This window comes from Peromyscus eremicus, chromosome 9 (genome assembly GCF_949786415.1).
Source record: "Peromyscus eremicus chromosome 9, PerEre_H2_v1, whole genome shotgun sequence".
In the NCBI taxonomy this organism is placed as follows: Eukaryota; Metazoa; Chordata; class Mammalia; order Rodentia; family Cricetidae; genus Peromyscus; species Peromyscus eremicus.
This window is the reverse complement of record NC_081425.1, coordinates 102912292-102938678: the sequence shown is the minus strand read 5'-3', so window position 1 is coordinate 102938678 and position 26387 is coordinate 102912292. Positions and strand designations below refer to the sequence as shown.

Sequence of the window (26387 nt, the reverse complement as noted above, 5' to 3'; positions counted from 1 at the left end):
CAAGTTAAAGACGCTTTATTTCTCCTTTACCCTCCAATTTGCATTAATTGGGAGCAGCCGGGAAACAGTGCCAACCTCACCTCAGGTCAGATGACTAAACAAAATGAACCGCTTCACGCCCACAAATAAATGTATCCCAAGTTGGAATGTGAATCAGTTACAAAACAGTATTCTGTTGAAGCTACAAAATAACCACACTAGTAACATATTTGTGCCCCAATTTTAAAAGGTGTAAAAGACACACATTCTAAATTACAGTTGTTCCAGGAAAGGCTTTTCATTATGATTTTGGCCAGTCTCCTTTGAGCTCTGAGCAAATTCTCAGTTCCCTGTTTTCTAAAGAGAAGAGTTAAAGCCAGATGTGTTTAGGTTGGGAGGGTCCCTTCAGCTCCCTTCTTTAACTGGCCTTCAGCACAGCCAAGTCACCACTGCGCTTGCCGCCTGGATTGACTCCAATGAGGTTACTTCTCAGGGACACACCATGAAAGAGAGGCTGTCTGTGTTACACAAATTCTGGAGGCCACTTCCATGGCACCCAAATCTCAGGTTCGTAACAGTTTTGACTTTAAAACTAAAGCTCGTACTCAGGCATTCAGAACAAGCCTATGACATCAGACTCCCCGAGTGGAACCCCTCACCAGTGTCTGCCTCACTCTCTGCCTCCCCTTCCTGAATCTGGAAAACAAGACTGTTAATACTATCTGTCCTCTCCTGTGGTCACTGTGAGGTCTAATGCACATGAAATTGTTACTACAAACCATAAAGTTACTTAGTAATAGTTTATGAATGAAGTTGTTACCTCTGGCCCCCCCGCACTCCGGAGCCTGGGGCAGAAGACAGAAGATTCTGAGACAGCCTGGACCATAGAGTGAGTTCCAGGCTGGTCTTGGGTACAGTATGGGACCTGTCTTGAAAAGAACAAAGTAAAATAAAAATAAAAATAAATTTAATGTGAATTATGTGAGGCTTTATACTGTTTCCATGTAACCAAGTTCAAATCTATTCCTTAGAGTCTAAATCAGAATTAAGTTATTAAATTAAATTATATCCATATATATATTGAAGTTTGATATTGTTTCTACAAAAGGCACTGTTTATTTTTAGATATTAATGTCAAAGCTAAGGGTATGCACATGTACTTAAAACTGCAATAAAACCAAACAGCTCCAAACACAAGCCTCTCTGCTCTGTTGACGTCTGCTTTGGAAATGCCTTAAGAACACAGCATGCTTCTCCATGCCTTGGTGTCTAGCCCAGTACTATCAGCTTTTCTACTCATTGTGAGTTCACGTTGGAGGTTTTAGATTAGAAGGTATGGCAAGAGCAGCAGAAAGGGATTTTGTAGAAAATAGGTGAATACAATTTCAGAGTCATCTTTAATGGTTTTCAAGTGAAAGATGTTAGCAATAAATTTTAATAAATTATAATAAATATGTGTTGCTTGTATATGCATGGCATGTGTGTTCTGCATGGAGGCATACTGTGATGAATCTTCTTGAAGACAAGGTGAGGCCTTATCAAAAAGCCCTGAGTGGGGCAGTAGAGAAAATCTGCACATACCCAACATGCATTGCACACTGTTGAGTGACCAGGAATCCCTTTAATGTGATGAACAGAGCTTTTCTGGTGTTGTAAACACAGGGCCGCAGGGCGAAGGGACAGTAACTGAGTGTTTATGCATTGTGATGGGGAGGGCTCTTGTCCATACTGTGGAAATGGAGGGAGGGAAGGAGGAGGCTATGAAAGGGTCTGTCGTAGAGGGGCAGATGTGATTAAAGTACATTCATGCATGTAGACAATACAGCAAAGCTCAGAACTTTGTACGGTTAGTGTATGTGGTTTAAAGAACTGTAGACGAAGACATGCAGAGACAGAAAGTCACATCACACAGTAAATCTAAAATGCCCAGGTTGTGACGATGGCTCAGTGAATAGACTTCTTGCAAGAATGAGGAGCTGAGCTCAGGTTCATGGTATCCTGTGAAAAGCTGGGCGTGGTGTGCACGTGAGTCACCCCTGCACTGCAGGCACTGTTATATCACCAGAGGAACGAGCATAACCTGTGCTGGAAATGGTCTGCCTTTCTAGGTGTTCTTAGGGACATAGTCGTTTTACTTTGGGGCTCTTTTGCTCTTCTCCATTACCCTTCCCACAAGGTCAGGGGACCAGCCCATCCCCGGCCAAGGAACCTTGGAAGATACACTGAGACAAATATGCTTGAGTCTAAAGTAGGTGGGAGAGGGAGCTTCTTGGTGAGCTTAATCAGCACATGACAGTTTCGTAATAGAAGGTTTATAACACACACCAATGCAACAAAAACTACCAACACCCAAGCCAAGCAATAGTGGCTCACATTTGTAATCCCAGTACTCATAACACTGAGGCAAGAGGATCACCATGAGTTTGGGTCCAGCCTGGACTATAGACCGAGTTCAAGGACAGCCTAGGCTACAAAAAATGAGACCTTGTCACAAAAACAAAACACAAAAATCACCCATAAGCACACCGTTGTCATGGATACATAGATATTTTTGTGAATACAAAAAACAAACAAACAAACAAACAAACAAACAAAGACTGGCAATTTATACATCAACTTATGAGCCAGGCTTGGGGCGGGTTATCAAGGAAATTATACCAGTGCTCTTTTCATTGTTTTGGTGAAACAGATATGAAAGGTGGAAAACAGCCATCTTCAGTTGTGGGTGTTGGGAATCCAGATATCTATGCTTCTGACCTGTGACTGTGACTTCGGAGTTCCCCACAACAATCACAGAAATTATAAGGCTGGAGCTGTCAGACAGACGCTGGTGCTGCCCCCATTGCCGTCCGCTTCCAGCAGAGGCCACCTTGTGTTTCTATCTGCAGAAAGTGTCCCCCATAGGCCACACAGAATAAACTCTCCAGGCATCTCCACTTGGGGCTGAGACAAGGCCCCATGTAGCCCCCTCTCACCTGCACCAGCACAGGGGTGCTGCCTCATCCCCAGGAACAGAAAACGGCCTCTCATTAGCATAAAATCTCCTACCTCCTGTAGGTTCCTGTTTACCCCGTAGCCCTCTTCCCAGGCTGGGAATGTAAAACTCTTGGGTGTTGTTCTTGAAGCCCCATAGAAAAGTAGGTCTTTGGGAGGCAGGAAGGTTGTCGCCCGCCTGAGCTCTGTGATTACAACCTAGTGTTTAGTCTCTTCCCATGAAACTATGTCCAGTTCGGAATGAGATTTCATCTAAGTCCATTTGCATTTATTCAAAATCGGAGACAGCTCTGAAACCCAACCCCATTTAAAGACAAGAATAAGAGCAGGTACTGATTAATCAAATGTTGGGGACCTTAAATCTAAAAAACAATTTATATTTATCTCCTTGTGTTTCTTTTTTCCCAGATCTGTGGTTTCCATCTCGTCGGAGGACCTGAGCGGTACCAAGCTTCACACATGACTTAATAAGGTCAGATGTCAGCCTTGCTTGCTGTTGGCACTTGTGGTTACTTTTGCTGTTAGTTGACCCTTTTAACTTCAAACTTGTGGCATTGCCACTTTTTAAAAAATCTATTTAGCGTAACTGAGGTGGGTAGTCCTGAGAAGTATAAGGTATTATGTGGCTAGAACTCTATCCAGGAAAAGAAATGGGTGAATTTGCTCAGGAAGAATGGCAGTTTCAGAATACTGGATGGAAAGAACCATTCCTCTCTTTTCACAAGAGAATTGGGCCTGAAGAATCTGATCCCATCTCAAGTATCTTTTCCTTGAGTGCTTAGAAAAAAAGCCCAAGAACTAGATAAGCCTTGGCTGGAGCAAGCAGAGCGAGGTGAGCAGGTGCAGGTGGATGGAGGTTTCCTGGGTGTGCTGATAAGTCCTCTGGACCGGGCCCCTCATCCTGGAGGAGTGCGGTAATAACAGTCACCGTTTGGAATGCTGGGCTCTAATTGTGAAGCCGGTTTGTTTTCCTCATTGGAACAACAGTTTCCGTTTGTCTCAGTCTCTAAGGCTATGTCAGCACTCTCCTTTCTGTGTTCAGTATTCTTAGCCGTTTAAAAACTCACCATTAAAAAAAAAACAAGAAAGGCTTTCTGCTTCCTGGCCGTGGGTAGTGTGCAGGCCTGGCCTGGGTCTGCTGGAGTCTGTGGAAGTGTTGGCTGGCAGCAGCAGGGTCTTTTGAATGCTGTCTTTGTGCCTCCCTTGCCTGTGGCCTCTGGCCTATTGTCTGGGCACCTTGGTTGGGCTGGTGCTGTCTGACTGTAAGCAGTACTAATGTTACAGTGCCTGGTGCCCAAGCCCTCCCTTGGGGGCCCCCAGTCTGGCTGTCTCTGTTTCCCAGCTCTCTCTCCAGGGCTGCCACCACTCTCTTATCAGAAAACAATATTGGAAAGTTATGGACTGTCACAAAAAAAGGGACCACTTAAGGATCTTGAGATTTGTGGTTCTTTAATATAAAATGCAATGATTAGTATTTCCCATGCTGCTAACATAAATAACTCTTTATTAACTAATTCCCCCTTTAACAAATGCAACTTTTCAGTGAACCCCAATTTGGACAACATGAAAAAGGACAGCTGTGCTGTTTGAGGATGAGAAGGGTAGCCATGAGCCTCCCACCTTGGCTTCTTCCTCGTCCTCCCCCAAGCAAACTGACATCTGAAGTCTTCTACCCCCAATGCAAACCCCAGGGACCTCAGAATACCCATATTTCTGCAGGGTGGCCCTTTGATTTCAGACATAGAAGCCATGGAAGTTTCTGTACATGCTTAAAGCATGAAGCATTAGACCCAAAGGAGCAGTCTGTGAATCCATTGTTATATATTTCTAGAAAAGGCTTGGACAATCTATAGAAACAGGAATTAGTGCAATCGTTGTTACCTCAGGGAGAAGGGGGAATTGGCCAGGGGACAGAAGCACAAGGGACTTGTCTGGAATGACAGGTGCTATACACCTTTCTAGAAGTGTGTCCCATGTGGCCTGTGTCAAAACTACCTGTGTGCTCTAGCCTACAAAATTGTCATTCCATGAACAAAAAATGATAAAGAGGAAAAGAGCATGAAAAATAAGCTAGGTCTTTACTGAATGAAAAGACTGTAGCCAGATACTTGCATCTGAACACCTTCTTAAAGCCTTGTGGGCTACCTTATGGCCCTGGTTCTCAGCACAGTTTCTGAAGTTTGGGAGACCTGCTGTCCATGTAGTGCCTTCTTTGCCCAATAATCACTCACCTAAAATAATAGTAACAGCACCATATTTTTCTTAATCTTCACTACTCTTTGGATGCTTTTCAATGGCTGTAAAATACAAGATTCTGTTCATCACCACAGAGACTGAGGTTGAAAAGTGGAGCTCTATATTATCTATAAAACAGAAGCTCCTGGACTCTGCCACTTACTCTTGGCTATCTAACTGTCCTGGCCCTGCACCCTGCTGTGACATTTGACCTTCTCTCAAGCCCCTTCCTCTGCCTGAAATATGTCAGACAACTCTCCTTAAATCTCTCCATGCCTTTGTTTAAAGGTTGGCAGTAAAATGGAAGGTGACCATTTGGGTGAAATGCAGCTAAGGACTTAGACGAAGGAAGATGAGACTCAAGGCCCACCTTGGGAAAACTGATGAGAAGCAAAGGGACCCATGAAGGGGCCTCAGGGAGCAAAGCAGGAAGGACGTGAGCTGCTCAAATGTCCCACCCAGCCTTTGAGGCCATAGTACTTTTCTTCAGACAGGACAAACAGTCTGGGACTTGGAGAGATTTTCCAGCGAAGGGCCAAAGCAAAGTCTACCCCCAACACATCCTCAGGAACACAAATTTAGTTCACTAATGAAGCTATGGTAAAACTGAATCATCTGTAAAACATTTTTTTAAATAACCAGAACATTTTTTAACCCACACATGCCGTACTTTGCCTGCACATGATGCAAATTTCCTAATCAAACCAAATTTAATTTAGCAGATTTTCTTCCAACCAGCTTAACGTGCATGAGAGCAGAAATGGAATTACATAATATATGAATTGGAGCAGCATTTGCTCCCTTATGATTCCACTTATTTCAAGTCATTAAGAGGCAACTTAACCAAATGGAAAATACCAAGCCAGAAAGTGCCTATCTTCTCCACTCCAGTGACAGGGAGTATTATCTTTCTAGAACCAGGGTTTGGGACATGCCCCACCCCCAAATCACACCCTTACCCCCACTAGTGCAACATGTGGTTTCAGTTATTCATGAGAATGAGAGTAAGCATAAAATGTCAATATTTGAAGTCTAGTCTATGGATATTTTCCCATTGATTTTATTTTTACCATTTAAATGATATACCTAATATAACCAAGTTCAGCCAAGTGTGATGTCTTATACCTGTAATCTTAGCATTTGGGAGGATGAAGCAGAAGAATTCTCCATGAATTCAAGGCCAGCCTGGGCTACATAGTGAGTTACAGGCCAGCCTAGATTGCATATTAAGACCCTATCTCAATACATATATATATGTGTGTGTGTGTGTGTGTGTGTGTGTGTGTGTGTGTGTGTGTGTAACTATTATGTATTATATTTATGTAACTATTATATATTACATAAATATATATTTTTAGACACAGAGAGAGAGAGAGGAGAGAGAGAGAGAGAGGAGAGAGAGAGAGAGAGAGAGAGAGAGAGAGAGAGAGAGAGAGATTAGGAAGATGACATAGTCCAATAGTAAAGGTTTTTCCTATACATCATGAAGACCTGAGTTTGGTCTCCAGCATCCTCCTAAAATGTCAGACAGAGTGACATTTTAATCACATCACTGGGGAGGGAGACACAGGTGGGTCTTTAGGGCTCAGTGAGAGATCCTGTCTGGAAGAACAAGGTGTATAGCTCCTGAGAAATGATACAGGAGGTTGACCTCTGACTTCCACACATGAGCATGCAAGCACACCCACCCTCTCATATATGTATTTGTGTATGAGTATGTATATATATATATATATATATATATATATATATATATATATGTTATATACATATACATATGCATACATATATATTACATGTATTGTGTTATTATGTATATATAATTAAATTCACAGACGTTGAGTGCAGAATGCTGGTTACCAAGGCCTAGGGGAAGCCAGTAATAGAAAAATGCTATTAATGGATATAAAATGTATGAAAATTATATCCATGGATAAAAGAGTAAGCTGTAAACATCTGCAATACCACATTGTATACTATTCCTTTGCAGTTCCCAATACTATACTGTGCACATAACAAAAGGGTGGATTTCATATTAAGTGTTCAGACCACATTAAAAAATAAATTAAAATTAATGTAAGATGAAACAAAAAATTGAAGAAAATGAAGAAGACTGCTGTTTTGTAGAACAGTCTAGAACTCAAGCAGGCTGCTTGCAGGGTCAAGATTGTGAAGTCTCCTCGTGGCCTTGCTTCCCACCAACTATGTCTCTTTCAGGATGAATGTCTCAAGGACTGTTCGGGCTTGTGTCTCTAATGTCTTTCCGTCTTCCTGGAGCCTCACCTACCTAACTTGCCCCCTACACCTGCTAGATCTGCTCTTGCTCTTGATTTTTTTTTTTAAATAGCAGCCTGAACATATTCAAACAACACATTCCTGGAAAGCTTTTAACAAGGGGGGTATCCTGTTAAGAGTTTTCCCCTTCCACTTTCCTCCAGCTGTTTTCTCTAGTGTTGCTATTGAGCTGAAAAAACGACCCAAGGCAGTCTAACAGGACAGCCACCACTTCATGCATCTTTCCAGGATGGTGGCCAGGAAGGTGGCCCGGAGCCATGACTGAAGACTTCACTACCCACTGATAGAGCTAGCCTTAACTAGACCTGCCAATCTGAAACTAATCCATCTGTCCTATCAGCTAACAGCTTTGTAAATAGCTAAATTTGTGAAGACAATTTAGAGACTGCCATAAGAGGAAACCATAAGAAAACTATAGCATGAACACAGTTTCTTTTTGTAGCAGGAGGCAGGGTTCTCTGATTATCAGTGTGCTGACACTTTCTACATTGCTGTTCTTAGCAATTGACTGCCTCCTCCAGACTGCTTGGTTCAAGATTCCTGCTGGAGCTCTAGTTTTTACACAGGAATTCTAGACAATAGAAAAGATGGCTTGTGGAGGTTAAAGGCACCATGTGGTTTTTGTTTGTTTTGTTTTGTTTTGTTTTTTTCCACTTCATGATCTTACCAGAATGCCAGCCTTACAGCTATCTACAGTGCCATCCACTGACTCCTCGCTGCAAAGGAGCTGGCCTGACGGATTGCGGAAGCTGGTCCTGAAGGAACACCCAGACCCACAAGCCTAGTCCCAATTGGGCAGCTGATGGAAGAGAGCTCTCTTCCAAGAGAGCAGGTGCATCAGCTACCTGCTTGTGCACTTTAAACCTCTGTAAAGAATGTATGCTCATCTATCTGCATGAGTGATGGGTGCCTGTTCATAAGCATGTGCGTGTGTATCCAGGGACACCCACCTAGACATCAGCTAAGCTTTTAAAAAAACAATGTAGACAAATGAAAGTTTCCTGTCTCTTTCTAATCAGAAAATCACCAAGACTCCCAGGATACAATTCATCAACAGCACATAAATAATGCATGGCTACAGACACACACACACACACACACACACACACACACACACACACACACACAAGCATGGTTGGACACACCACACATATTCAACAAAAGCAGCAGGGCAAACCTTCACAGAGCCTCACCAGCAGCAAAGATTTCCAAACACTGACATGCATAAGAATCGCCTGGAAAAAAAAAAAAGAAAGAAAAAAACAAAGAAAAGCAGGCAAAAGTACAGGCTTTTCAAGGGAAGAGGGGGTAGTCAAGGAAAAGTCATAGGATAGGAAAGACAGTCGAGAAATTATCATAAGAAACTAAAGGAAGTGTCAGGATGGGGAAGCAAGTGACTGTATTTCCTCCTCTTCCTCACTGCCTCCTCCCCCACACCTTCCCGCTTTCCCTTCCTTTCCTATTCCTTCTTTCCTTCTCTCCCTTCCCTCCCTCCCACCTCTCCCATCTTTCCATTTTGGGAGCTATGGCTGCATGCATTTGGCAACTATTTTTTCATAAGCCATTCATTTTATAGGCTTCCAAATGACAAAGATTTATCTCAAACCATCATCACGTCCTTTCCGTTAAGCTTGAGGCAAGCAGGTGATGCCATTGTAGGTGATAGAATCAAGGCCTGTCTGTGGTGCTGACAGGATGGAGCCAGAGCCCTCTTCATGACTGTTTGGGATTCCTCCTACCCTGTAGTACACAACACTCCCTGGTAAGCACACTTCCCTTACGTTGGAGATTCACAGGGCTGGGCAAAAATGACCCAAGTCTGTCGGTGCAAACTCTGTTGTTATTTGTGTTTAATGGTTTTGGCTCCTATGCATCACTTTATGTTATAAATCAGCTATAATCATAGAATCTTGGATTTGTGCTCATAACCCTTACATTTGCATTTTGGAAGTTGAATATTATCCTGTCTGCCCACCTACCCATGGCAAGGAGCAGGCTAGTTGCATCCACTGCCTGCAACTCCAGGTGTCTTTATGTAGCTTGCTGAGGCAGGTGCTGTGATTTCTGCTGTAATAGCCTAGATCACATCTCTAATTAAAGATAAATGCCTGTATGCTTGTATAGTAAAAGTATGAAGGCACACATGGGAAAAACACCAACTGTAACCCCGTGGTTAATGTGCTGAGAGAAGGGGAGAGAGGAAAGCAAAGTCGTTAGTGGTTGCTACACATTACTCCTTATTGAGAGATGAAGCACATGTGGGTGGTGGGCAGGTCTGTGTGTGTGATGGTGCCTTGCCTTCTTTTAAAGCTGTCTTATAATTTAAATACCCTTCTTAGGGGCAACATTATCTGTGAGTCCTTGAATTTATCACTTTTAGTCTTGAGCAGTTTGTGTTTCTGGAAATGTAGTACCTGTTAGAATTGTCCAGAAGGCTTCTTGACACAGTATCCTGGGTTCCACATGTGGTTGAGATTCCACAGGTGGTGAGGCCAGCTAAGAACATACATCCTAACAGGTTCCCCTGGGATATAGACATTGCTGATCCAAAGAGAGCAGTGACATCCAAAGACAGTGATCCTCTTGGACACTGATCTGAGAGAATTGTTCAGGCTGGTTGCATGCTGTCATTCATTAGACCAATGTTCACTTGGTAACTAAGTATTTGGCTCAGCACTGGAACTAGCCCACGTGTCCACCATAGAAGAATGACGATGTTCTCTCTCATGGAAAGGAGCTGACCTGGTAGTGTCACTGGTGCCCACTGGAGGCCTGCAAATGGTGGCCAAAGAAACAGATCACTGTTTGTACCACATGATAGTGCTGCTTCAGTAGAAATATGAACAATGTGCCCAGAGATGGGCAGGACCCTCAGACAGAGGCTGGAACCAAGGCAGGAAACGGGGCAAGGTTCCTGAAGGATGATAGGACTCACTGAGTCTGGAAAGGTGAAGAGATGTCATCTGGGGAGTGGGGAGGGCAGTGGCAGGCAGACAAAGGAAATGGCACACCCAGAAGACACAGAAGTATAAGGGGAGATTTATAAAGCAACTGTTACAGATAAGATTCAAATTTTAGGATGGCTGGGTGAGAGCGGATCACCAGCACTGAGACTGTGGAAGTCTGTGTAAGACTCTCACATTGGACCTGATGGCAGGGGAGGACCATTTAAAACGAGGCAGACAGACTAGACAGATAGTTTAAGAGTACTGACTCACATTCCAGAGGATCAAGGTTTAATTCCCAGCACCCACAAAACAGCTCACAAGTGTCTGCAACTCCAGTTCCAGGGGATCTGATGCCTTCTTCTGGCTTCTGTAGGTACTCTCTGCACATGGTGCACAGACATGCACTCAGGCACACATACATTCATGTAAAATAAATAAATATGTATTTTTTAAAAAAGAAAAATTAGACACAGCAGTGGTTTTATCTGGTTTTATATTTCAGCAAGAGTCTTATGGCTAAGATATGTCACACATAGGTCATAGATGAGACTGGCCACAGTAGGCCAGATACGTAGCTATTCTTTAGTTTCTGTGTAAATTAGTGAAGGCTGAATTCAGGCAGTTCCAGTGTGAGTGGAGATGTAAGGAACTCAGAGACTAGTCAGAAAACAGAATTGGTGAGCACAAGGATCGATAAACTGCAGGAAGGGAGAGAAAGATCGCCAAGTGGAGACTTTCCTGGGCACATCCCCATCACTCATAAGACTAGACACATCATACTTCTCACTGGCCAAGAGGCCAGTTTCATCAAATCAAACATTGATTTCCTTAAAAGATGGATTTTTGAAGAACTCTTTTTTTCTTGTCTAAGGATAATATATTTTCCCATCTTATTCATTGTATTTTTCTTATTTCTTATTTTACCTTTGATCTAGCATTGGTTGACTGTTCTCTTTAACAGAATCAGGTACCTCAAGACACCTGCCAGGCTCTTCCCTTGCCTCTTAAAAGCTTTGATCCAGTTATGTCCTGTCATTAAGGCTGACCTGAGCATATCATTTAACTTTATCATTTGTTACTTTTCTGCTTCGTGATAAAACACCATTACCAAAAGCAACTTATGGAAGGACGAACATGCTTCCATGTGCCACCATGCCAGATTTGCTTTCAGACTCTCTACACTAAGATGCATGTCTCTTGTCAGTGGCACAGGGAACCTGTGTCAGTTTCTTTACAGATAAGTCCTGAGCAGCTAGAAGCATGCTGTTTTGTGGTTTCTCCCATTGTTTTGACAATTAGATATTCCCTCATTTGGAGAGGCATTAAATCATTAACATCATGTTGTTTTTTATAAATGTTTCCTTAAAATGCTCTCCTTAAATACTGTCCTTAAAATACTTTATTGTCTAGAGATCATATATCACGTTCACACTAGAGTGTCTGGCTGGGACTTATCTAGACTGCTTAATTTTCCTATCATGAGTATTTAAAGCAAGTCTTTGGTTGAACTTGAGGCAGAATCTAAATTTGTTCCTTAGCAGTGGGAGAATGAGAGGAATGCTGTAGCATTTACCTGGGCAGAACAGAAAACAGTTTAGGAAAAACATGTTCATTTCTTTCATGAAATATCTAGTTCCCTAGTTTATGTTAGACACACACTTTAAGTGTAGTCGATGATGCTGTGGGGACCGCTTCCACAACATCTGCACAGACCACACTAGTGATTCTAGCTTTTTCTAGAAATGTAAGGAGTCTGTCCCAAAGTCAGCAATTTCCGCTTTGCAGTAAACTTCCTGCTACCAGCAGATACACGAGCTAGCCATCAGCAGCTCCCTCTGGGAAAACCTGTTGTCAAATAAATAAGCTTTTCTCTGTTCTCTGCCAGTAGGAAGTACTATCAGTTATACCTCCCTGAAGAAACATCCAATTTATATGTGTGCCACAATACGTACACCCTAAGCAGATAAATAACAACCCTACTTAGTGGCTGCTAGTTGTGTTTTTGGCAAATCTAAATGAAAGACAAAGAGATGACAGTGGCCTTGGACACCTGGAAGCCTTTGATATGGAGGATGGCGTCGTCTCAAGCAGATTACTTCCTGCACAGGTGGAGAGAGAAAGGGTGAGGGGTGTAATTAGTCAGAACTGCTAACAGCAGCAGTTTTAGGGCTTCCGTGTTGCTGTTATTATTGTATGCAACATGTGGTTTCTTTGCCAACTGTTGCTGTCTTATGGCTTATTAACACATGCCTCAAAATTTGTCACTTCTACTTTAGGCCTTGACACTGTACAATCACTTCCAAGTCAAAATTACCCAGGGAGGGACAGCCAGCAAGGATGGCAATATGTAGATGGTCTAAACCAACAGTTAGACAGTTCCCTGGTCTGGTAGAACTGTTAACTGTTAGCCGAGGGAGGACCGGTCACCTGCGTCCCTTGAGGGAAGCGTTTAACTCGGCAGATGCCTTGTCAGCAGTCAGCCGGCTGAGGTCTGTGTTGGCAGCTCTTCACCGTATGTTGTAGGGATTTCTAGTGTGGTTTGACTCTGTTGTAAATACCGTCAGGCACTCCCTCTTTCCCTTCATCTTCTCATCTCTCATCGCCCACTCACAATGACTGCCATGGTGCTAGGTGTCCCGTATGCACATAGCAATATCCACCTAATACAGAAAAGGGTCATTTTGACTTCTAATCAGTGCTGATTAAACTAGATAACACATTTACAAGGAGTTGAACACTCACATCAAACCCACAGCGACAGACATACCAACTTGCAATTGAAAAACAGTTGGGGGAATGGAATGAACTGTAAGCTTTTTGGTTTTGCCATGAATATGGTTATTTCTACTTAGCAGCCATGGATTGACAGCAACACATCCTACTTTAAGCAAACCTTACAAAGTGGCATGAATAGTTACAGAGCAAATAAATGGAATGGAAAATATTTGTTGAGCAAAATCTGCCCATTCAAAATAGCTGCTTTGCGAACTAAGTCACAGAATCAACTTAAGATCCTTTTCCACCCAGTGCTACCCGAGGCCCGGCTGAGGTGTAGCAGGGCCCCGTTTGTTCAGACACAGGGAAGAAAGCAGCTATGTGCGTTTGAGAGAAGTGGAAGATGTTAAGCTGCAAGACGGCAACGTGGTAAACCAGTTGGGTACCAACTCCAAGGCTTCATTTCGGAACCCTCCCGTTTAGATGCATTTCCAAGGCTTCCTCCTCGAAGGAATCTGCTCCTGCACACAGTGGCTATTAGTATTTTTGGACACTAGAGCTGGGGACTCTGCGGTGCTCTCCATTTCTACTCAAGTGTGCTGAGTGGCCTGACTTGACAGAGCAGTAGACTGCCCCAGCCCTTGCCATCCGGTGACTTAGAACCTACACTCTAACCAGATCCCCGGGGATGTTTTATGCACTGTCAAGTTAGGGCAGCCTGAGTCAGCACTCCATGCCCCTGCCTCATCTAGCTGGTGCTGGTGCTGCTGCACAATCTTCAGAGAAGAGCTTAGCATGTGCACGGCTCCCGTCTGGCTTGGAGTGTGGAGGGGCTGGCATTTTAAGGGATAGAGATGCCAGTCCTCAGTAGAGAGAAAAAACATCTGGAACGTATGATTAGGAGCTGAAGTTGGCTGGAGCCACAGAGGAAGCTGTCATGGTAACACTGTCTGTGGGCCACCTAAAACTGCTCTGATGATGTCATTTTATGGAAACCTGGACGCCAGTGAGCCTGCTCTTAAAACCTCAGGGAGGGTAAACTGTGGAGCGTATAGGTAACAAGGAAGGAGAATGCAGCACTTGGGGTACTTCACTCATGGCTGCTGTCCTAGGGCCAGCCTGAGACTCACTGTTTAATACATTCAGGGTTTCTGTTGCAGAGGGCAGAAGAAGAGGAGTGAGTGATGTTGCTAAAGGCTTTGATCTCTTCTCAGGAAGATTAGGCATAGGGCTGTGTAATAAAATGAGCTTCAGGCTAAGCTCACGTGCCGTTCAGCCGCAGGAGACACCAACTCCTCTGGCAAGAATGACTTCACTGGAATGTTCTGACTCAGAACTTTGATAATAATGATAGAAGAGAAAAAATGTCCACAGTCATATTTCTAGGTTCCCAGGCAACTGTCCCTTACAGCCACTAGCTCTCGGCTCAAAGTAAAGAGCTGAAGGAAGATTGCCATGCCCCAGAGCTGGAGAGCTAATGTCCAGAGGTGATGGGCAGAGGTGCGGGAGGAGCCTAGAGGCTTGGAAGCGGAACCTGACCCAAACAAGCCCAACAAACACACACTTTCTTGTTCGGTAGATGTATATTAGAGTCAGAAAAGAAAAGATAAAGCTGTTCAACTCTGTACCACTTTTCTCAGGGGCTTTAAAAACACTACTGTTTTCTACCTTAGACTGGGCGTTAAGGGTCTGTCTCTGGCTCACTCTCCTGGCTAAGTGATTAAGGATGTACAGTGAGATGGATCACTGTGTCTCCCCAAGTCAGTTTCTTCAACGACGTTTTTCACATTCCTCTCTGCCTTCCTGCTGTAATAACCATGCTTTGTGCATGTTGGGAATTGTATTTCTATGGACTTCCTGCTGTAATAACCATGCTTTGTGCTTGTTGGGAATTGTATATCTATGGACTTCTGAGATTGATTTTTCTTAACCATATGCTGTAATCCAGTATTGTCTGCTAAATATGTAATGCTACAAATTTGTCACATATGTACTATTGAATTTTCCGTAACTGCATTAAAAAAGAAAAAGATGGAGTGAAGTTGACGTTGGCACTGTAGTTCTGAGGCCACAAAGATGACCCTGGGTAAGAGCTTGTGCTGCAGAAGCGTAAAGAGCCGAGTCCAGATCCATGTGAAAGTCTAGGTGTGGTCATGCAGGCCTGTAACCCCAGCACTGTTGGGGGCAGAATCAGGAGAACTGCTGGGGCTTGCTGGCTGCCAGGCTAGCTCCAGGTTCAGTCCAGAGGGGTCCTGTCTCCAGGGAATGGGGATGATAAAGAAGGACACACAGAAATCCTCCTCAGGCCTCTGCACGCACACATATACCACACAGGCATACACTACTCTCTCTCTCTCTCTCTCTCTCTCTCTCTCTCTCTCTCTCTCTCTCTCTCTCTCTCTCTCTTCTTTCCCTCTCCCTCCCTCCCTCCCTCCCTCCCTCCCTCTCTCTCTCTATCTCTCTCTCTCTTACACACACACACAAACTCACACACACACACATGCACACACGCATTTTTATATAACTCAGTATCCAAAATACCATTATAAAAGGTAGTTGCTGTGAGATGCATTCATGAGACACTTCACAGGTCATTGAAATCAGATACATATCACACTTGGAACATATCTCACTCTGAACATGGCTGGTTTGTGGCTACTGACTGAACAACTCAGACTTCAGAACACTTGTTCCTCACATTTGGGGTCAAGTTCTTTTAAAAAAAAATAATTAAAAAAAAAAACTGTGCACCTTCTTCCTGGAGATGGAAAGTCCTGAGACCATACAATTTCACATAGATCTGGCTGGGAGGGAGACTTACAGAGTCCTGGAAGACCAGCTTAGGCTGAAATCATCTCAAACTGCCATAATTCTATTGCCAGCCTCACATTAAAAAAAAAAAAAGTTGACTGTTTAGATTTACATAAATTACCTAACAAGAGAATTTGTATTTTCTTATACATGACAATAAATGTCATTTTGAAAAATCAAATGCTAAATGCAAGAAATACTTTACAATTTTAAATTACTAACCATAGACCTATCTGCCAAACTCATCTCTCCTATTCTTTTTGAGATTCCTGCCTAGGACTTTTAGAACTCGAGAGAGAAGCTACTGTTAGGTTTCCTCTGGGAGGGTTAGGAAGGGATAGTATCTCCAGGGGCATGATGTTAGGTCACTATAGAGGCACCCTGGTTCTTAAGCCTGTCCAGTGAGATGGGGACCAGGGCCATTGCCTGGGAAGGGAAGGGTCACTTGCTTTGGCATATAGTTCCAAACACACCAGAAATGGCATCTTTTCTGCCACTAGATACCACCCCTGCCCCACTCCGTTTTCCAGAAGCTACACCTATAGCTCTTAACTCATAGAGAGTGGGGGAGGGGAAGAACACAGGACAAGGGCACACACAGATGGCATGGCTCTTGTCCTTACCTAATGACTGCCATTCTGCTTTCATAATTCACTTGCTGAGACCTGAAGAAAGAAAACAAGGAGCTAGCCACCCAGTCCACCTGTAGCCCTGACCTCAGATCCACTGTTGCAAAGTCAACTGTTGGTCAGGCCGGACAGGTAAGGGGCAAGTAGCTTCTAAAGACAGTGGAAATCTCCATTTTTAAATGCAATTACACCTGTTTAAAATGAATATGTCACTATTTTATTTGACACTGATATTTACAGTTAATATTCACTGCTACAAACTCTGATTAGAACACTGATGCTGAATTCTAATTCAGTATGGATTGGATTACAGAAATACTCACGCAGTGTTTTATCAAAGCCTTTGTGGCAGTTCTCACCTTGGTAATGGTCCCAGGCATTGCATTAGTGTCACAGTGAGGTGTGCTAGTGGCCTTTAGGATGTTCTATATCATGTACAGTCCTAGACCCATGGATTTGTCCCTCCAATTCTGTAGCATCTGTTGAGAAACACCAAAGAAGGAAGGGGGGTTCTCCAAGTCTTTGTGTGGTGTAGGCGAATGGAGCCTAGTTCACAGCCATAGCCCTGCTTGGAAGGGAGAGTGTTCTTCTTTCTGGGTCTCCTCCCTCTGGGGTGGACAGGTGTGGCAGACAGTCAAGCTTCAGGATTTGTGGTTTCTGATCTTCTGTGGCCTTTCTTGTCCTCGCCAGTGACTGCCCTCCTACTTTCTGTAATGCTTCCAGAAACATTTTACTGTCTCTCTTCTGGTGTGCTTGTCTTCAAGATCTATGTTTTGTGACAGCTTTCAAAGACTGTCACCTAAGGCATGTGACAAAGAGAGGGCCCTACATTAGAGAACTCAGCCAAACCTTCACCTATACCGGAAGGGGAGTTGGGATTCAGATATGACTGCCTGGGTGGAGGTGTCCTTGCCCAGCTGTTTGAACACAACAGTTTACTACATATAAAACCCTTTCCAACACCCATGCCAGGGGTCTGTGGCATTCAACAATGGCTACTTTTCTTGTGTCAGAAGTTGTATGCAATCTGTATCTCAGGGTTACATGACTAATGGGGGTTTTGTGCTTTCTCCTCCCCTAGATACTGGGTGAGCTGTGTTTTGCTTTGTGTTTTATAGTGCTATGGATTGAATCCAGGGCCTGGTCTATCCTCTAACCCTAACCCTAACCCCAGCCCTCTTCTTGCTTTTTAATTTGAGACAGGATCCCACTAAATTAATTCTCATCAACATTAACTAAGTCAGTTTCCCTCATTTGCACTGTTCCTGAATTTCGATATTGGATAAAATATACTCTTTCATACTTGATGTTCATTGTTCAGTATAATGTCATTGGAATATGATTATCTCATCCTTTTTTATTGATGGGTAGTCTTGGTTACATGAATATACGGCAATTCTGTTTACTCATGGTCTTGCTGAATAATAGAAATTTGTGATGCTCACAGTTTGGAGCTGTGAGGGGTCATGTGTGTCACTTGACTAATATACCTAGAAGTAGGTTTGCTGTGTCATAGGTAGGTACATGTTTAACTGTATTCACAACTTTTTTATTGATTAACATTGTTCTTTGGCAATTTCATGCATGTATATTACCCATTCTGATTACCCTAACCCCATCACCTTCTTTTATCTGTTGCCCATCTCCATCTTCTTCGCTTTTCTACTTTTTGTTTTCTTCTGTGACTTGCTGGTTTTATCCAAGGCCATCTCTGGCCACAGCTTTGGAACTTTCCAATGGAGATGGTGGGCTCACCATTGTCCATATAACCAAGGAGCAACAACTGCTCCTCTCCTAGAGTCGACCAGTAGCCAGTAATTCATCAGGGAGGGGTAGGACCACGTGAGTCCCTCCCCAGTCTGTGATTGACTGCTGACCAGGCTCAGTCCAGGCATACTACATGAGTCCCTCCCCAGTCTATGATTGACTGCTGACAGGTTTAGCCTTCTGCAGGCTCAGTTCAGGCAACCTCTGCTGCTGTGAGATCATGTTTTCAATGGCTGTATCATGCCCTGAATGATAGCAGTTTTGCATCCCCTTTTCTTCCCTTTCTTCTGACTCTTTAATTCTGTCTACTTCTGCAGAGTGCTCTGAGCCTTAGAGGGGGCGGTACAAATGTTCTATTTAAGGCAAGGTACTCAACCGTCACTTATTTTCAGCATCATAGCAGCCATGAGTTTCTGCATTTGTTACCATTCATTGCCTCTGATTGAGGCTGAGTGTAGCATTTGTCTCTGGGCACAAATATAAATATTTAGAAGGCAATTTGATGCTATGTTAATTAGCTATACAATGGTAGTAGGTTCCTTCCCTCCTAGGCTCTATGATCTCCCCAGAAATGGTTCTTCGAAAATGCTTACAGTACTAGAAATGTATTCTTTCCTATGGAGCAGCTCTTCAATGCAACCCAACAGTAGTTGGTTACCCCCGTATCTCCCATGCTACTATACACCAGTGCACACATCTTACGCAGCAGGTTCTTAGTTTATAGCTGGGTCACTGATGCCTTTTTCTCCTCAGTAGCCTGCACAGCACATTCCAGCACTATGGAAGCCAGCCAGCAGGGAGGAATCTTGGGCTCAGTTCCAGATTGATTTCTTTATATCTTGCAACCAGTGCATGTGGTATCTTCAGTAACTGAGTCTTACCATCTGGTTCTTGTGGGCAACCAAGAGGAATGGCAAGAACCTGTATTGTTTTGAGGGCTCTCTGGCCCACAGTGGAGGTGCCTCACACCCGGTGCTGGGGCTTTTGTTTAATAAACAGTGGCTTCTGGGAGCAGCATCAACAAGCCATGCAGGAGATCTCCCTCTAACTCAATTTCTGTGGACATATGTATTTTAATTAGCTTAAAGAGTAGTATGTTTCCATGTGTGCTTTTCACACATCCTTCATTTGAGGTAACCCTCTCTCCCTACCCCCTCATCTCGCCTATCCCCAAGCCCCATCCCTGTTGGAACTTTTCACCCTCAGTATTTCACCTCTCTTCTACTTTACTATCAGCTGTGTTCTGCTATCTCCCCTCCCTATGGCACCTCCTCTCTCCTGTGACCCTTTCCTAGCTTCTTGTTCTCCATAGAAACTCCCAAGTTAAAAACTCAAATGCTAAACTTTCAAAGCCAGGATCCACATATGAGAAAGAACGTTTAGCATTTGTCTTTCTGGCTCTCAGTTACCTCGCTCAGTATAATTTTTTCCAATTCTCTCCATTGATCTAAAAGTTTCAATTTTTCATTTTTTTCATATCTAAAGTTGCACTTCGTAGATTTACCACATTTTCATTATTGCTCATCTGTTTGATGGACATCTAGGCTGATTCCGTTTCCTAGCTGTTGTGACTCAAGTGGCAATAAACATGAATGAGAAAGCATCTCCATAGTAGGGTATATAGTCCTTTGGGTATCTGTCCAGTGGGGTCTATATAGCTGGATCATAAGCTGCATCTCTTTTCTAACCCTTGAGGAACCTCTACACTGATTTCCAGAGTGGCTACACCAGTCTGTATTCCCACCAACAGTGAATAAAGACCCCTTTCCCGATAACCTCACCTGTGTCAGCTGCCATTTTACGTTTTGATAATAGCCATTCTAACTGGAGTTAAATGGGATCTCAAAGTAGTTGTAATTTACATTTTTATCATGGCTAATGATATTAAATTCTTTTTAAAGTGTTTATTAGCCATCAGTAGTTCTTGTTTAGAGAATTCTCTATTCATCTCCAAAGCCCATTTTTTGATTGGGTTGTTTATTTTCTTAATGTTTTGTTTTTTGAGTTCTTTGTATATTCTAGATATTAATCTTCTGCCAGATGTATAACTGATAAATACTTTCTCCCATTCTGTAAGCTTCCTCTTCGCCTGATTGACAGTTTCCTTTCTAAACAAAGTAGCTTTTTCCAAGTTCCACTTCTACCCGTAGTGTGTGAGAGTTCTGCGTGGCCTCCCCTCCTCTCCAGCACTGGGTAGTGCCATTCTTGGTTCATCGTTATGATGGATGACAGTGGTAGCCCATTGTCACTTTAAAGTGCATTTACCTGACATTTTCACCTAAATTATGTCAGGCATACCTATGGTTCACAAAGCATCTTTTAAATTGTTAGCTTGAGCTACTACTGCACACGCAATAGTGACTGAGCCTTTCGAGGCGTCCTGTATGTCTCCTCCCTGAGACGCATGATGTCTAGTGCCAGTCCTTTCAGCCTTATCAAAGGTGGACATGCCTCCTGCTCATCATCTCCAGCGTATGGTCCTAATAACATATGCAGGGAAGCACTAGTGTCCTCCCACTGGGGCCTCACAGCCAGGGTACGTACAGACGCAGCAATCTGCGCCTACACAGATTGTCCACTGAATGCTGAATGAGCACCTTCTAAGTCCTAGAGATGTGAAGTGCTCTGAAGCACTGAGGAGCTTGGCGTTTAGCTCTGTGAGAGAGACAGGAAGCTGCACAGCAGTGTCACCAGGACAGCAAGTGCTTAGAGATGCATTGGTTGGAAGCCTTTGAGGCCAGTTGCAAAAGCCCCTATAGCGGGTGAAAAGATCTTTCTCATTTTTAGTTTTTTATTGTCTGATAATTTTATGGATGGATACAATGTTCTTTGATCAAACCTATTCTCCATTCCCTTCCCTCAATTCTTTCCCTATCCCCACCACCACTTTCCCCTCCCAGCTTCTTGTGTCTCTTTTCAACCCACTAAGTATATTTAGTTCCACCTGTATTACATGGGTACAGGACAATCTAGTAGAACGTGGACAGCCTCTCAGGCTCAATTCCTGAAGATATCTGACTCTTCATCCCTCAGAAGCCATCAATTGCCAATAGCTTCTCACATGGCGGGGGGACTTCATAAGCCCCTTCCCTACCCGTGCTGAGATTGTGTCTGGCTTGATCTTGTGCACACAGTTACAACCCTATCAGTTCATATGTATAAGACAGTGCTGTGATGTCCAGCAAACACTGTTTTGTTGCAGACATCCACTGCCTCTGGCTCCCACAGTCTCTCTGAGCACGGTCTTCTGCAATGATCCCTGAGACTTGGAGACAGAAGGTGTGGTACAAATGTCCTGTTTAGAGCTGAGCACTCCAAGTCTCTTATTTTTTGTGTGTTAATCAGTTACGGGTTTCTGTACTACTTGATATCCTACTTCAAAAAGAAGCTTTTCTGATGAGGACTAAAAGATGCACTGATCTATGGGCATGAAGATAAGAACTTATGTGGTAATTTATTGTGATGTTGGTTTACCAGAATAATAGTATTAGGTCTCTCCCTCTAGCTAGCTGTGGGAGTTCGGCCCAGTTTATGGTGGCAGGCATGAATTCTGTCTTGTGGCTCAGATTTTAAATACAATCAGGAAAACATGGTTGGTTATTCCCATAACATTTGTGCAAATGTTGCATTAGTGGGCATTTCTTGCCAGGTCAGTCATTATTATAACTTGCAGAGTTCACAGCTGGCTAAGACTGTTGATAGCTTCATTACGATCAACAATTGACAAATGGGACTTCATGAAATTAAATAGATTCTTTTAAGGATACCATCATTCAAATGAAGAAGCAGCCTACAGAATGGTGTGGGGGACCTTTACCAGTGACACATCTGCCAGAGGGTTAATGTCTAGAATATGTGAAGAACCCAAGAAACTAAGCACCAAGAAAAACACCCCAATTTAAAAATAGAGTCTGCAACTAAACAGAGAGTTCTTGAAAGAAAAAACACAAAGGGCTGAGAAATATTTTTTAAATGCTCGACATCCTTAGCTGTCAGGGAAGTGCAAATTGAAACTACTTTGAAATTTTATCTTACCCCAGTCAGAATAGATAAGATCAAGAAAGCAAATGACCCCCCACACACACACACACAAAGAAAATGCTACTGTGTGTGTGGAGAAGGGGAACCCCATATTCACTATCAATGGGAAACTGGTGCAGCCATTAGGGAAATCAGTATGCAGGTTCCCCAAAAAGCTAGAAATAGATCTACTGTGTGATCCAGCAAGGAGGCCTTTCTGGAGAAGTTCTAGCTGCTGGTTTTATAGGAGAGAGGAAGGCTATCAGTGGAGTCAGCTGCTTTGCCAACTGAATCTGCATGGGGCTTTTCCAGGTTGGCTAAGGCAGCTGGAGTCTGGGGCCCTACAGGAGAGCATGCCCAAACGATGCAGAGATGTTCACATTGCAGGGTTGGTCATGGAGGGCTGCTCACCCTAGAGAATCTCCTTTTAGGGTTGATCTACAGGCAAAAGGAATCTAGAATGCCCCTTACTGCTGCTAACCGCTGAATTTTAACTTCTTTGAGGTTAAATTGTATGGTGTTAGGTTTCTTTCAAATATCCTTTCTGGAAGGTGAACACATTGCCTATTAAACAGTAACCAATGTGTACTTTCCTATCTATGGTAATGTAAGAATTGCAATCTCTTAGCTAGGTTATTTTTTAAACCGTATGCTTTCCAGACTCACCAACCCAGTGTGCACAATACCCCTTAATATGACTGAACCCATGCTTGACTCTCCTATGGAATTTGGTTTCATATGTGGCATTAGCGTCTCTCTTTCCAACTAGAGGATTAAGTCACACACATTCTAATAAAGGATATGCTCATTTAAATCAAGCCATTCCAAATAGTGCCTAGAACCTTCTCCCTCAAGGACAACAGAGGCAGCCATGAGATGCCAGAATCACTTCCATTTTTTTCAGCACTCATATAGCAGGAGTCTCTGTTTTCCAGCAGTGTTGTTGCTGTGTGTGATGATGTCACTGCATTACACAAAGCAACTCATTAAGTCTCCCATGAACCCCCTAGAGATAGGCAATATTATTTCTGTCTATAGATAGAGAAACCAAGACCAGGAAATTAAACAACTTGCTCAAGCCACAGAAACTCCATGTACTCAGGCTTATTGGACCACTCCATGCTGCCTCTTCATACTGGTAAAACTCAAAGAAGCAAAGTTCATCTGGCACCCGTTTATTGTGCAACTTCTGGGTGGGTGAGTCAGCAACACCTTTGCCCCAGGAACTCTTAGCCTATTTGGGGAGATGGATAGAAAGACATGTTTGTAACTGGAGCAGGGAAGCAACAGCTTTGCCCACGCCTGTAAGGATGAGGGTTGGAGAGGTGTGTTCAACCTTTCAAGAGAAGAAGTGAGCAGGGAGCAAGAGTTCTGACTTGTGACTCAGCAAAGTATGTTTTGGAGGTGTCACTGGGCCTTCTGGTGCAAGAAGTTAGGGTGCACGTGAATGGAGGCAGGGGCCAGGGTGGCTGTCAAGTTGTACCTGTTGGGTGCAGGGTCATATGGATTAGGTGGAAGAGTAAAGTACTGCCTTGACCTAGTAGGAAGCAACTGAGGCTAAGGTCATAGAAGAGATGTGAGAAACACGTTCTAGAAAGGTCTGGCCTGAACATCAGCATTGCTCTCTTCCAAAAAAAAAAAGGAATGTGGGAAGGAGGAAGAGGAGGAAAATTAACAAAGCTGGGTGATTGGAAACTAAGCATTTCAGAAGGGTTGACAGTAAAATACAGAGTGGACTATGTACAGCATGTGAATGGGGATGGAGAACAAGAGACAGGAAAATGGAGGAGGAGGAAATTAGGAGGAGAAAGGAAGAGGAGGACAATGAGAAGGAAGGAAGGAGAAGAGGGAAAAGGTCACAATGTCTGCCTAAAACAAGGAAAGAAAGGAGGAGGAAGAGATGGCAAAGAGGAGAGAGAGTGAAGTACGCCAGTGCCTTTGAAAGATCGCAGGGTGCTGAGTCACTGGCACTGTGCCTTTGAGATCCTGGCTTGCTGCTGCCTCTGCTCAGCCTGGCTCCTGCTTAGGTCACTCACTAGCAGCCATGTCCATGGCTCAGCTGCAGCTGTGGCCATCTCTACCAGAAGAGCACATATCAGGATGGTAGGACAGTCCCTTGAGAGGCACTGCCTTGGCATGCAGACGGCTTCCAGATCTGGCACACCAGCAGAAACATGTTAGCTGAAGACAGAAGTCAAGTAAACTAAAACCATTGCCAGGCTCCCTACAGGGAGCAGGGGCCACTTCCAGAGTATTGCTTTCTCTCAGAAAAAATAGTAGTTTAAAAGCCAAGCACCTGGCATTTACATTGACAGTTATCAGTCTTATATCTTTGTGACTTTTAACCCAAGGACTCTTCCCAGACATGAGGAACCTAAAGACTTGTTTCAAGCCAAATTATTATTTCCCTCGTGGCCGGTTACAAGTAGCATAATTAGTGGAGAGAGCCATTTCACTCAGCAATTATGATTATTACCATGCTGGGCCAGGAGGATAGTGAGCGTTCTAATGGTGCTGTGGCTGTGGATAAGGTAGCGCGTCAGGTGTTCGCTGCCCAGGAGCCTCCTGATGCTGGGAGTCTCATTTCAACAAGGGGTTGGGTTACCACACGCTTTGCTGGCTGCCTGCTGCAATACTGGCCTCCGGCAGCAGGCCAGGAGGCTGACAAGGAACCCCTGGCCCTCCTGGAGAGCAGCATGGGGTTGTGAGCTTGCTGTCTGGGAGGAGCATCTCGTGCACAGTCCTCACGGTCATGACACCAGCCCAGTGTTAGTGAGCCCGGGCATCAGAGATGCACTGCAAGAGTGTGTAACTGGGAGAGCTCGGCCACACAAGTGCTGGACGTGACTCTGGCCTCCCAGCAGCTCACTGGCCTGCAAAGCCTCTGTTCTGTGTGACTCAGAGGTTGGACCGGGTGTGGAGATGTCTGCAACTCTTCAGAGCCCAGAGGACAGCAAGGTAAGCATCCACCTTGCCCTGTAATGCTCTCAGTTCTGTTACAGTTAGTGAGTAGGTCAAGCAAAGTGTGTACATCTAAAGGGCATGGACACCCAGTGGCCAGCCTCTCTAAATTCTGGCATGCCCTCAGTAAGGGCAGGAGTCCACAAATGTACTGTCTGCCGATTCCTTTGCATCTTGAAGTTAAAGAGGCAAACAAACAAATAAGTTAATAAATAAAACGCTAGGACTTCAAATCTTTTTATTAGGAAGCAAAGGGGGAAATTACAATAAATGAATACAGATTATAATTATGTGTTTTCTAATCTTTAAAATTCTTTGGAGAAGTGTAAAAAGAAAATAAGGTATTTTCCTATTCTGAAATAAGATGTTGAATTTGGTTAAAGACAGAAAACTGTAATCATTCCTGGTAATGTACTTTCAGGGGTGTTCAGATTGCAGATCTATGAGAAAAAAATTGGAATAGAGGTTGGGTTTTCGTGATAGTCTGCGTTTCAATGAAAGGTTCCTGGGTTGAAGGTGTTTCACCTGAGCCAAACAGGCTGTGGGAGGGACTGCACCTGTCGTCAGGTGTGGTCCACATTAACTTAAATTTCCAAGGCTAAAGATTTCCTTGTTTGGTAGGGAGGGGAGGTAGGAAAGCAGACCCCTGATTTAAAAAAAAAAAAAGAAGAAGAAGAAGAAGAAGAAGAATAGCCTACTTTCTGGAAAATGCATTTCTTATAGATGCAAACCTGTTATGTAGGAACAGGGATTTGCAGACTCCTATGACGTCCATGTGGAGAACAAGTGTGCGGATGCTGGGACATCAGGGCCTTGGCAGGATTCTCCTGTAGTTTGGCTAGAGCTTCAGTGGAGCTGGGTTTTCCCCAGTGTGGTCCTCTCGACCATCACACATGGAACTGCTGTGCAAAGGACACACCTGAGGCTTCACTGACACAGAAGTCTGGGTTGGATTGCGGGGGGCTGTTTCTAGGGTGCTGGGACGTAGCTTTGCACCCTGCTAAATCTCCCTTTCCTCACCAGCCGTGACAAG

General features: G+C 43.8%; 1 protein-coding gene across 1 annotated transcript in view; it reads left to right on the top strand.

Moving 5' to 3' along the window:
- The window catches only part of Thrb (thyroid hormone receptor beta), a 356858-nt gene that overhangs the window by 141629 nt on the left and 188842 nt on the right, over nt 1-26387 (top strand). Inside the window, exon 2 of the mRNA XM_059274178.1 lies at nt 3382-3445. The gene's annotated coding sequence lies outside the window, so the exon portion shown is untranslated. The remainder of the gene's footprint in view (nt 1-3381; nt 3446-26387) is intronic.